Raw genomic sequence first — 13395 nt, forward strand, 5'->3', positions numbered from 1 at the left:
CCACTCGGCCAGGCAGCCGGGGTGGTCAGATCCTCTCCAGAGCCTGCTTGCCTCCTCTGGAGAACTGGTAGAAAGAGGGCTGCTCACCATGTGTTTTGAGATTGTTGTAAGAATGAAATGATAGGAGATGGGCATGAAGGTGTCTTGTACATTGTAAACAGACATAAAACGAACAGTGTAACTAACATAGAGTCAAGCCGAAAGGAACCAGGTTGGGGACACTTACAGCAGAAAACAAAAAGGTAAGAAGGAAGGAGAGCTTTAAGATGGGGTTGGCTTTCTTTCCTTATTCCTCTCCATCTACTGCCTATGGGCTGTCTTTGCTTTCTGTGTGAAATGTGCTGACTTTTTTTTTTTTTTTTTTTTTTGATCCAGAAGCTTCAAGACCAACTTTAAGATGAAAATGATTTTATGAGGCAGAATCTCAGTGTAAATTCCAAATTTTTCCTGAATTTCTGATTTTAAGCACGTTATTATATTGATATTTTTTAATACCACTCTCTCAATTCCCAAGAATACAAATTAGGTATTTATCTGTTTGACATTATACATTAAAGTAAAAACAATTTAATTTGGATTTGCTACTGTAATTTGCACACAGATACCACTTAAAAATCATGTCCTAAAAATGTCAGACTTAGCTTGAACAAGTTTTAGTGGGAATATATTGCAAAGAAAGGGGAATAAATGCATCATATAGAATGTTATAAAATATAGATGCCTTAATCAATTTTAAGCACAGGTTTAGACTTCAGTAAAGGAAAATGATCATGTGTGAGTGAATAATTATTTCAAATATAGTTATAATTGGGATTACATTTTGGCTCACATGAAATTTTGTAAAACATGAGTTTTATGCAGCAAAGATGTTTTGTCATCAGTCCCCATTGTTTCTTTTAAAATATTATTGGAGGAAGGAAGACCTTTGCCAATGACTGCTTGGAAAGACCTAAGGGAATGGGTCAATATCATTAACGCTTAACTGAAGAAGAAACTGAAGCCCAGAGAACTTAAGTAACTCTCCTGAGGTTGCACTGGGAATCAAGGCCAGAGGATGCTGTTCCCTAAGTGTCCTGACTTCTGAGCTTGTGCATTGGTCTCTAAAGTTTAACTGCTGCTCTTCACCATTACTTTTTGTTAGGAATGTCATCTGGTGCTACAATCTCATTTTTTACTCCCTTTTATAACCTCATTTACAGAGCTAAATATGTTCTTTTTTCCTCCCATTAGTTTCAGATCATGTTGGAAGGAGACCCAGGGTTCTGGGAGTGTGACTTGGTCCTAGCATATGAGTATGAAGTGGTAGAGGGGTCAGAGGGTGATGCAGCAGCGAGGTCCTGCAGCCCCTTACCCCAAACCCTGTGTCTAAAACTGCTTTACTGTGATTTGTCATATAGTCCGAGATCAGAAGAAAATTGAATTTGAAAAGAGGATTTTACTGCCCCACAGAGAGTATGAAGAGCACTACTGAGAGCAAACCATCCTCCTTGGATTGACAGATCTAAGGTTGGGTGGGTCAAAGGTGGGAAAGGCAGGGCGGGGGCAGCTATTATATCCAGTAGAGAGTGGGGAGGAGGAGGCCAGCAAAGAATGGGAACCTGAATGTTCTCACTCCAGGTGTGAATCTGGAGGATCCCGGAGCACCTGCATCTCCCAGCTGCTTTGGGAGGTTTTTCTTATTTCAGGGAATCTGGAGCAGCAGCCAAAGGCTGCCTCAGAAACAAACAGGCTGTTTTCTGAAAATAGGACATTTGGTGTCCTTAAAGGCAATATACCGTCAGCTCCCCACTTGGTACATTTACTTTAAAGGGAACAGAATTACAGAACTGTTCAGCACTGAATGAAAGGTTTAGAGACATATACCATGAAGCAGTTCCAAACTCCATGTTGATGGGCTCAAATCCTTTCATCTTAGGATCTCAAAATACCTTACCTGGCATTAAGGGTGATTGCTTCAGCTTTACAGAGAGAAAATAGAGACAAAGAGAACAAAGCCTGCTGGATGAGATAGTGAGTGGACAGTGAGTTGTGAATAAATCCTGGGACTGAAGGAGACCTTGAAATGCTGTTGGAAATTTGATGGAATTCTTTCCTCTCTCTCTGTTATGGAGCTTGAAAAGAGAGGGGAGATTGCTTGCCTTAGAATCTGAATTTCATTGCCAGTGAAATAATCCTAAAGTGGGGATTAGATGACAACTAAGAAACCCAAAATGAAAGCACATTCCACCCTTTGCATAGTTCCTAATAAAAATGAATAAAACATATGCTATACTTCATTGTTTACCCACGAATTCTCCTCCCACCAATTTATTGACAAGGCTTCAGCAAGAGATCCAGCACAGATAGCTGTGAGGATAAGTGATGGACTCTGTGCTTTTACTTTTATCTATTTCAGAGTCTAAGAATCAGCAATTAGATCATGAAAAGGGGGTGGTGGTGACTACTTATCCATGTCTTTGCTATGATGAATAGCACTGCATTGAAGATAGGAGTGTGTGTATCTTTTTGATAGAATGAATTATTTTCCTTTGTGTATATACCCAGTAGTGGGATTTCTGAGTCGAATGGTAGTTCTGTTTTAAGTTCTTTGAGAAATCTCCAAGCTGCTTTCCACAGTGGACCTAGTTTGCATTCCCACCAACAGTATATAAGTGAACCCTTTTTGCCACAGTCTCTCCAGCATCTGTTATTTTTTGACTTTTTAATACTCATCATTCTGATTGGTGTAAGATAGTATCTCATTGTGGTTTTAATTTGCATTTCTCTGATGAATAGTGATGTTGAGCATCTTGTCATATGTTGGCCATTTGTATGTCTTCTTTTGAGAGGTGTCTGTTCGTATCCTTTGCCTATGTTTTAATTGTGTTATTTGTTTTTTGCTTATTGACATGTTTAAGTTCCTTGCAGATTCTGGATATTAGACCTTTGTCAGATGCAAATATTTTCTCCCATTCTGTAGGCTCTCTGTTTTCTGTTGGCAATTTCTTTTGCTACGCAGATTTTAGTTTAATTAGGTTCCATTTGTCAATTTTTGTTTTAGTTGCAGTTGCTTCTGGAGACTTAGCCATAAATTCTTTGCCCAAGCTGATGTCAAGAAGAGTATTTCGTAGGTTTTATTCTAGGATTTTATAGTTTTAGGTCTTACATTTAAATCTTTAATCCATCTTGAGTTAATTTTTATATATAGTGAGAGGTAGGGGTCCAGTTTCATTCTTCAGCATATGGCTAGCCAGTTATCCCAGCGCCATTTATTAAATACTTTACCTACTGCTTATTTTTATTGATTTCATTGAAGATCAGATGGTCATAGGTGTGCAGGTTTATGTGTAGGTTCTGTATTCTGTTCCATTGGGCTATGTGTCTGTTTTTGTACTAGCACCCTGCTGTTTTGGTTATTGTAGTCTTTTTTTTTTTTTGAAATGGAGTCTTACTTTGTCTCCCCAGCTGGAGTGCAGTGGTGCCATCTCTGCTCACTGCAACTTCCGCCTCCCAGGTTCAAGCAATTCCCCTGCCTCAGCCTCCTGAGTAGTTGGGACTACAGGCGTGTGCCACCACACCTGGCTAATTTTTGTATTTTTTTGTAGAGTCGGGGTTTCAACATATTAGCCAGGCTGGTCTTGAACTCCTTACCTCAGGCAATCCACTTGCCTCGGGCTCCCAAAGTACTGGGATTACAGGCGTGAGCTACCACCTGGCCAGGTTATTGTATTCTTAAAGTATAATTTGAAGTCAAGTAATGTGATGCCTCCAACTTTCTTTTTTTGCTTAGGATTTCTTTGGCTATTTTGGGTGTTCTTTGGTTCTATATGAATTTTAGAATATATTTTTCTAATTTTGTGAGAGATGATGTTTGTGTTTTGATAGGAATAGCATTGCATCTATAAATTGCTTTGAGCAGTATGGCTATTTTATTAATAACAGTATTGATTCTTCTAATCCATGAACATAGAATATTTTTTCCATTTATTTGTGTTATCTCTGATTTCTTTCAGCAGTGTTTTATAGCTCTCCTTATAGAGAACTTTCACCAGTTCGGTTAGCTAAGTTCCTAAATATTTCATTCTTTGGCTATTGTAAATCTTTGTCTACTTTTAAATGAGATTATTTGTTTTTTCTTGTTTAGTTCATTGTAGATTCTGGATATTAGTCCTTTGTCTGACACATAGTTTACAAATATTTTCTCCCATTCTTTAGATCATCTGTTTACTCTATTGATTATTTCTTTTGCTATACAGAATCTTTTTAGTTTAAGTTGCATTTGTCTATTTTTGGTTTTGTTGCATTTGCTTTTGAGGTCTTAGTCATAAATTATTTGCTGAGGCCAATGTCCAGAAGAGTTTTTCCTAGATTTTCTTCTAAGATTTTTATTTTGGGGGTGTAATGATATGGCTTGGCTGTGTCCCCACCCAGATCTCATCTTGAATTCCCACGTGTTGTGGGAGGGACCCGGTGGGAGGTAATTGAATCGTGGGGGCAGGTCTTTCCTGTGCTGTTCTCATGGTAGTAAGTAGACTCATGAGATCTGATGTTTATTAAAAGGGGAACTTTCCCCGCACAAGCTTTCTCTTTGCCTGTTGCCATTCGTGTAAGACGTGACCTGCTGCTCCCTGCCTTCTGCCATGGTTGTGAAGCTTCCCCAGCCATGTGGAACTGTAAGTCCAATAAACCGCTTTCTTTTGTAAATTGCCTAGTCTTGAATATGTCTTTATCAGCAGCATGAAAATGGACTAATTCATAATCCTTTGTCAGATACATGGTTTACAAATATATTCTCCCATTCTGTAGATTGTCTATCTACTCTATTGATTATTTCTTTTGCTATACAGAATCTTTTTAGTTTAGCTAAGTCCCATTTGTCTATTTTTGGTTTTGTTGCATTTGCTTTTGGGGTCTTATTCATAAATTCTTTGCCGAGCCCAATGTCCAGAAGAGTTTTTCCTAGATTTTCTTCTAAGATTTTTACAGTTTCAGGTCTTACATTTAAGTCTTCAATCCATCTTGGATTAATTTTTGTATATGGTGAAAGATAAAGGTCCAGTTTCATTCTTCTGCACATGTCTAGCCAGTTATCCCAGCACCATTTATTGAATACAGTGTCCTTTCCCCAGTGTATATTTTCATTGACTTTGTCAAAGATCAGTTGATTGTAGGTATGTAGCTTTATTTCTGGGTTCTCTATTCTGTTCAATTGACCTATATGTCTATTTTTATACCAGTACCATGATGTTTTAGTTACTACAGCCTTGTGGTATAATTTGAAATCAGGTAATGTGATGTCTCCAGCTTTGTTCTTTTTGCTTAGGATTGCTTTGGTTATTTGGGCTCTCTTTTTGATTCCATATGAATTTTGTGATTATTTTCTCTAATTTTATGAAAAATGATGTTGTTGATTTGATAGGAATTGTGTTGAATCTCTCACTATGCCTGAGTTCTTATTTGAGACTGAAGGCCAATGCTGTTAGAATTTTAAATGTGGTTAAGACAACAACAAAAAGATGAAATATTTTGGAATAAACTTAATAAGAAGTGTGTAAATCTTATATGAAGAAAACCAGAAAACACTTGTGAGCGACACAGAATTGAGTAAGTGGAAGCACATCCCTGTTCTTTGATAAATATTTCAATATCATCAGTATGCTGGGGAAGTTAATTTATAAATTTAATATATCCCCCCAAAACTGATAAGATACTTTTTTGCCATAGCTTTACGGATGATACTGAAAGTCCACATGGAAAAATAAACATGCAAGTATAGCCATGAAACAGTGAAAAGAAATAGCTATGTTTGTGTGTCTGGGGAAGGGGAGAAGTGGGGGAAGGAAGCAATAAGTCCAAGGAGACAAAATATACTGCAAAGGTCCCTATCATTTAAAAATGCAGTTCGGACAAACAGACAAACTAATGGAATAGAAAATTTAGGAATCCACCAAATACATGTAGCAATTTAGTATATGATAAAGGTGGCATCTCAAGTCACTGGGGAAAAGATAGCTATTTTAATAAAAAATATGAGGCAACTAGAAATCCATATAGTAAATAATAAAATTAGATGTATACAATATGCAGCAGTAAACTCTGGATGTATCAGAGGGAGAGTAGAATACTGGCCATGGTGGCATCAAGAAGTTGGCATATTCTCTGTCCCCAAAATACATATCAAACTGGACAAAAATCCTTTCAGGGATCTGGAAATCAACCAAAGGCTGACAAAACATTGAGAAGCATTTATGGATGAAAAACTACCAGAGCAGTGGGTGAGAACATCGCAGCCTGCAAACTACTTGCTGGGGCCATTGTCAAATTCTCCCCTGACCCTCCTACAAATCCTGTCCACTCTCCACATACAAATCTGTTGGCAAAAATTATAATTTCACCATTGCAGAATTGACCAGGAAAAACAGTAGCTTTGCTGCCCAGGGGAGTGGACTTGATATGGGGAAGAGGGAGACAACTCAGGGTGTTGTCAGTAAAAATAGCAAACTCAGTAGAAAATGAGCAGGAAATACTATCACTCTGTTAATTTGCCTTGAGGTCCCAGGGCAAATCGGGGTATGAAGTGGGTCAGTGAGATACTTAACAGGAATATCCTAGATATTAGAGTCGCAGAGGGGCTCTCCACCCTTCTCTGACTGACCACAAAACCATGAGCTTGCTCAGGGACCCAAGAGAGCTCAGGGCAAAGTGAAAGTCAAGGCTGACTTGAGAACTAGCTGACCTTTGAAGCCTTCCCAACCTATACATAGATAAACCAGCAGAGTGAAAGCTTTAAGAGACCAAGGCATTTGAGAACAGCCTGTACCCAAGTGTTGGTTATCTATGAACTACATAATCCTAGAAAGCCAGTGAAAAAAGTGAAGTTAGGAATGAAACAACTGCACAGAGACATTCGTGGCTATTCACCATGGGAGAGAGAGATTCTGTAGCTTAAGTTCAGGCAAGCTACCTCACTTTCCCTACCAAGAAAACCCTCAGGAAAAAAAAAAAGAGAATCTAGAGTTGTCATAATATATTACCTAAAATGTCAAATTTCAAACAAAAATGTTGAGCATGCAAGGAAACAAGGTGTGACTCATACTCAAGAAAAAAAAATAAGTCAATAGAAAACGGATTCTGCGTGAGCCCAGAATGATAAATTTGGCAAAGACGTCAAAGATCTATTATATATATATTCAAAGAATTAAATAAATATATGGTGGCAATAACTCAACAAACAGTAAATCTCAATAGAGAAAAAGAAACTATAAAAAATGGAATTTCCAGGATTGAAAAATACAGTAACTTTTAAAAAAATTACTAGATTTGTTCAATAGCAGATTTAAGATAGCAGAATCAATGAAATCAAAGATAGTTCAGTAACCATTTAACATTCTAGCCAAAAATGCATAACACAAATCTAATGAGGAAATATCAAGCAAACCCAAACTGAGAAGCATTCTATAAAATAACTATATTCAAATAAAATTCTATAAGGTAACTGACCTATAATTTTCAAATTATCGATGTCATGAATATCAAAGAAAGGACAAGGAACTGTTTCAAAGAAAACTAAAGAAACAAGACAAACTAAATGTAATACTTGATAACTGCACTGGATTCTTTTCTGGGAATAAAATTACAGTAAAGGACATTACTGGGAAAATTGATGAAGTTGACAAATAACCTCTAGTTAGATAAAACTATGTCAATGTTAAAGTTATTGAATTTAATTCAACCATGGTTGTATAAGAGGGTATCCTGTTCTTAGGAAAGATACACTGGTGTGTTAAAGGTAAAGGGACATGACGTATATATATTGCATAAAACATGCTTTCAAATGGCTTGAGAAAAATTATTTCAGAGAGAGAGAACAAATATGGCAAAATGTTACAACTAATGTGCCTAAGAATAATATCCAATTCTCTGTTAAGACCTGCAGTGTATTTTATGTGAATTAGATGGCTCTTTAGTCAAAAATCAGGGCTACACCACACTTTTTGTGGACTCTGGATTTTAAGGGTTTTAATAGCCCTTTTTGGAAATAATATTTTTTTCTTTTAAAATAAAAAATAAAACGAATATATACACAGTTTATAATGAGACTCTCTCTCACCCCCAGGTCCTGCTCCCTGCCTGCCCATCTTCGACCTCAGCCCTCCTCCTCCTAAGCAGTCCCGCAGAACCCCTCCTGGTTTCAGTCTGGCTCCCACCACGTGTTAAATGGCACCCTCTCAATCTGGGACAGCGTCAGTTGATTTTCTCCTGTGATAAATGAGGTTTTGGCTTATTTACATTCTCATCTTCCTTTTACTTTCTTCTAAAGAATCAACTCACTACGTTCAGTTCCTTTAGCTTTGAAATTTTAAATATTATATTTAAGCCTCTGTATCTTGTGATAGCAATAAAGACCATACCTCTTGAGTCTTACTCTGCAAAATGAGGAAATGAAGATCCTGTATCTCCCTTTAAGTCATCTTCCTTCACCTCTCAGTTTCTGTGACTTGAACTTTTATATGGCTGAAGTTGAGAGTATGTACGTTATATTTTGGGATTATAATTAAGTTTTCTTGTTTCTTTCTTTTTTTGCTTTGACTCTAACTTGATTCCAAAAGTGGAAACCAACGCAGAGATTTTACGTTATTATGAGGAGGTGCTGACTATTTACTGCAAAGCCAAAGGCAATTAATTACTGTGCTCTGATTACATTTCTTTCTCTACAGTTGCCATTTCATTATTCCTGTATCACATAAAGAAAAATCTTCAAATAGATTATTTTTTCTTGCATTTTACCAATTGCTCAAAATTATGTCATATTTTTTCAGATTTCACCTTTGGACTTTGCCTTTCTTGGACTTGCCCTTCCTCAAAATTACAGATTGCTTTACATTTTTCTTGTTAAGGGAAGGAACATAGGCCTTTTTGCCTTCCTCTTTTTACCACTCAATCTCTGTATTGTTCAGAATCCATTTTGTGTTTTCTTATGGACAATGATCTCTTGTTCTATGTTGAACCAGCTGCTTCATATTTGGACAAGTTTCTTGAGAGCTTTTTGGTTTCCTTGGAGAATCTAAGTGCACCTTCCTTTATTTATCCCCATGCTTTTTGTTTTCTCATTCCCAATGTGTTTTTAGATTCTGTTCTATTGAGTCCCTTCCCCAGCTTTTCCTCCCACTTCTGTTTTTTTTGTTTTTTTTTTTTTTTTCTTAGAACCTTCTTTCTTGAAGGTCTCAGTTTCCCTGGTCCATTCTTCGCTGGTTGGTAGGCCTATTTCACAGCTATCATTCTAGAACTTTTGTATTTAGTTTCCTGGGTTGCATCTGTTGTTTCCTGGATCCAATGTTTTCCTCTTTCTTTATTTCCAACCCTATTTTGTTGACAAACATCCTGAAATAACTTTAAAAGACGGTACATAGAATATAAACTTTCTGAGATTTTTTTTGGTATCAAAAGACTTTTATTCTTTTACACTTGTTTAGTAAATTACCTGATTATAAATTCTAGCTTAAAATTTTATGTTCCTCAGCCTTTGCAATATTATTCCATTATATTTTAGCATCCACTGTGGAGGCTAAGAAACATGGTGTCAATCTGAATCTTTTTTTTATTTTTGTTGGTAGCCATTTTCCCCCATCTGGGTAGTTTTACTAGTTTCTATTTAGGCCTGGTGGTCATGAGTCTAGACATGGGTCAGTTCTTTCATCTTGTTTGACTCTATGTTTTCCCTTTTAGCAACCCTCTCAACTGAAGTAGACTTTCTGAATTGAACACCATGTCTCTTTTCTCTCATATGTTGCATCTCTTTGTCTTTTTGTTCAACATTCTGAAAGTGGTTTTTGGTTTTGTATTTTAAGGATCCAATTTATTAATTTTTATGTTGGGGAAATTATATTTTTGATTTCCAAGAGATCTTTAATGTCTTCGGATATTTTTTAAAAATGGCACTCTGATCAGGATTTTCTTGAATTCCACTGGGATTTTCACTTAATCTTAATGTTTCTCATGATGCTGCAGGTTTTGCTTGTGTATCATGAGATTTTTAATTGAGGCTGGGGAGAGGCTGATTGGGAACTCTCTGTACTTGGTGAGGCCTCTTGATTGACAGCTCTCCTTAGGGTGGGAAGACTGAGAGCCTTTGTCCTGGGGGCACCCCAAATGTCCACATGGGTAGGGTTTTGCTTGCAGACACAAATCCTCACAATAAAGGCTCATGTCCTCTCCAGATAGTTTGTTTTAATTCATTAGAGACTTTAGTTTTTCTTTCTTTGCACAGGGCAAATGGCTAGCACCCAGTATTCTGCATGAGAGTAGAAGTAAATTGTTCCATTAACATACCTGTATTCTGTGTTCCATTCTGACCCTAGCTTCCATTGTATTTACTCTCTCTGGAGGTCTGCCTGGAAATTTGATTTCCTCTCTGTAGGCAACTCTACCTGTATTCTAGGCTGCAGTTGTATCTGTTGTCAGACAATACAAACAATTTCCTTCTCCCTTTGTTGAACTTTCTGGTCTGTGAATGGGCCCCTCCAGTTCTGTTTGATGTTTAATGAGGTCTTGCAAGGTATAAGACGTGTCTGTCTACTATCTTTGGGAATAAGTTTTAATCACCAACAGTTTTGTTAGCAGGAGTCTTTGGTCAAGCTCTCTGCTTCCAGGAGGTGCTGCCCTGTTCTGTCTCAGGCAGGTTGCACTAATCCTTATTTTAAATTTAGAGATAGCATTTCCACAAACACTTTTCAACACACTGGTAATGCATTCAGTTTTATAACTTTCGGAGACATAAACCTACTCATTCCTGAATTAGTGATTCTCCTTTCACCAAAGGTCAGTATTTATTGCTTGGTAAGGAATCTTGGTTTTCTGGAACCTCCCCAAATCCCTGGCTTTCATGAGTCCAAGCCAAGATCACATAATCTACAGGGGTAGTGTTATCCTGAGCTTTGCTCCCTCCAAGCCTTTGCCCATCTTCTTCTTTCCGCTGGAGTGTTTGCTCCTTTCTCCTGCACCTTACTTGTTGTCACTTCCAATAAAAATCACACCTGAGATTCCAGGCAAGACCGGGCAGGCCATTCAAAGTGCGCTTCCTGTCAACATCCACGTTCTAATGGAGTTGCTGCCCTAAGCCCTGTGGAAGGAAGTGTGGTCATCAGCAGCTCCTTAATGTGTACCATATTGTCCCATGTGATTCCATTGCCCTCTCCTGTCACAGAGGGTTGTATGAAGCTTGGCCATGATCCAAGGAAAACCAACCTATAGATGTGACAGCAGCCTATGAGGGGCCCTGGGCTTATTTCACCTAATCAGACTGATGGTGACTACATTGGATCCATTACTCTCCATTGGGCAGTTAGCTGACAGCTGAGATGATGAACAGAGTCAGATATACACAGAGAGAAGCCGAGTCACATTCACAGTGGGGCATTAATGAGTAACAAAACAAAACTATTGCTGGCAGTGTCTTGGACCCCAAGTGACTTCTGTCTAACTCTAGACTCTGTGAGGCTTGGTGTGTCATGGGCTTGTTCTCCCCATTAGAACAGGTTGAAAAGTTTTTCTTGGTTACAGCAAGTCCTGGCTGATGGCTAGGAATCTTTTTCTTATTGCTGTCTGCATTCTAATCATTAGCCTCCCATTGTTTGGGAGTAATATGGGTAAATTTCAGAGCTCAGGCTAGAGTGAGATAAATCCAAAGGCTTCGTTCAAAGACAAAGTGTTCTATGAAGCTGCCTCTGCAACCCCAGGGATTGCTCCTCCCTCTAAACTCACAGTTATAAATACTACTGATAAGACATAGCCCATACTGCCCCGTGGTTTGACTTTCAAACCTGTGCTATTACAGGATTGGAAGAGTATGAGGACCATGGCTTATTCTTATTCACCATTATGTCCTTACAGTGCCTGGAGTAGGGATGGCACAGAAGAACTATTCAGCACATGAAGCAGTGAATGAAAAGACAAAAGGGCAAGAAAAGGAGAGAACAGTGGAGAAAAAAGATTTTAATTAAATACATGTGGGAATTTATCTCTGGCTATTATTTATTCCACCAAGTACACGGATGTATGAATTCATTTAGCAAACCTTTCTTTTTTTGCACATTTGCTATGTATTAAGTGTTAGATATACAAAGAAAGATAAGAAAGACACAATCTTTTTTCTTAAGGGGTTCTAAATCAAATAGAAAATTTAGAGTTGTAAAATAATATTTATAATACAATAAATGTTGTGTCCTCGTAGTTCTCTGAAAGCAAAACAGTAGCCGAAATATAAACGATGATGTCTTCATGGAAGAGGAGGAAGAATGAGGCTCCTACTATGTGTGACCTGGTGCATACATTATCTCAGTTGATTCTCAGAGCAAGCTTTTCATGGTCTGTGTGGTCCGTCCTTTGTTTATTCTACAGCTGAGGGATCAGGCTCAGGGAGACTTGAGTTTTGCCCCAGATCACACAGCCAGCAAGTGACAGAGACATGATTCCATCCAAATCTTCTGACTTTCAACCCTCCTGCTCTGTGAATGTTGAGTACCTGACCCAGGTGACTTTTCTGGAGCTTAACCTTGCTCTGACATAAGATCAGAGGGAAGAAAACACACTGTTTGGTTTAAGAAGATTGTCCTGACTCTAACACCCTTGGGGCCTTTAGGGGGAAAACAAACTCCCTGCTTTTTGGCCTCATGACATTTAGCCTCAGCAGCTGGCTTCTGTTCTAAGGAGGCCTGGTTTTCTCATCTCACACCTGGCCTCAGACTGACTCTGCTGGCCCCCAGCTGCTGGGCCCAACGGGAGGTGCAGACACAGGCTCTAACCTGCAGCTCGCCCTGCCTTGCTTTCAACCTGGGCTTTGCATCAGCTCTGCCTTCAGGGCTTTGTTTAATTATTGCAAACCTGCTGACTCTGGTTTTTTTGTCTTTTTGTTTTTAAAATCCTGGACACAGATTCCGCAAGGAGCCTGATATAAGTAAAACATTTACCCACCACTGGTGATGTCATTACCAAAAGTGGTTGGCAACTTTCAGGCCAAATTCATGCTAGAGTTAATCTGGAGCTCAGCCTGGCTCTAGATGAAGACAGATGTAGGAGGAGGCAGGGTGCTTGGAGCTCTGAGTGACTGCAGAGCCACTTGTCACTACCAGTCAGCAAGCATCCCAACACGAGCTGGCCCTCCAGGGCATAAGTTAAAACAGGAAAAGGCCTAGAAAAAGTAGGGAGAGAGAGACACAGATCCCACATGGCAGTCTAAGGGGCCCTGTGAAGATGCCAACCTCTGCAAAGTGTAACAAAAAAAGGCAGAGAGACAGCATACACACACCACATTGCCTTACACACCACATGCGTGTATTGCAGTGCCACCAAGCAGAGCACCTTTTGGGGAAGGATGCTTCTGGGAGGGCACAGCTGCCCATATTCATTCTGATAATTACC

General features: G+C 38.7%; 1 long non-coding RNA gene across 4 annotated transcripts in view; it reads left to right on the plus strand.

The window, feature by feature from the left end:
• The window catches only part of LOC109025756 (uncharacterized), a 194089-nt gene extending 182072 nt beyond the window's left edge, over positions 1-12017 (plus strand). For 3 of the 4 annotated variants that reach the window (XR_002004716.3, XR_008677222.2, XR_010130009.1), the window contains 2 exons: positions 8096-8252; positions 11869-12017. This is a non-coding gene — a long non-coding RNA (uncharacterized lncRNA). The remainder of the gene's footprint in view (positions 1-8095; positions 8253-11868) is intronic. The other variant, XR_010130011.1, reaches the window with a different exon arrangement.
• Positions 12018-13395: the final 1378 nt, after the last annotated feature.

The sequence above is a fragment of the Gorilla gorilla genome, chromosome 12 (assembly GCF_029281585.2).
Source record: "Gorilla gorilla gorilla isolate KB3781 chromosome 12, NHGRI_mGorGor1-v2.1_pri, whole genome shotgun sequence".
NCBI classification, from domain to species: Eukaryota; Metazoa; Chordata; class Mammalia; order Primates; family Hominidae; genus Gorilla; species Gorilla gorilla.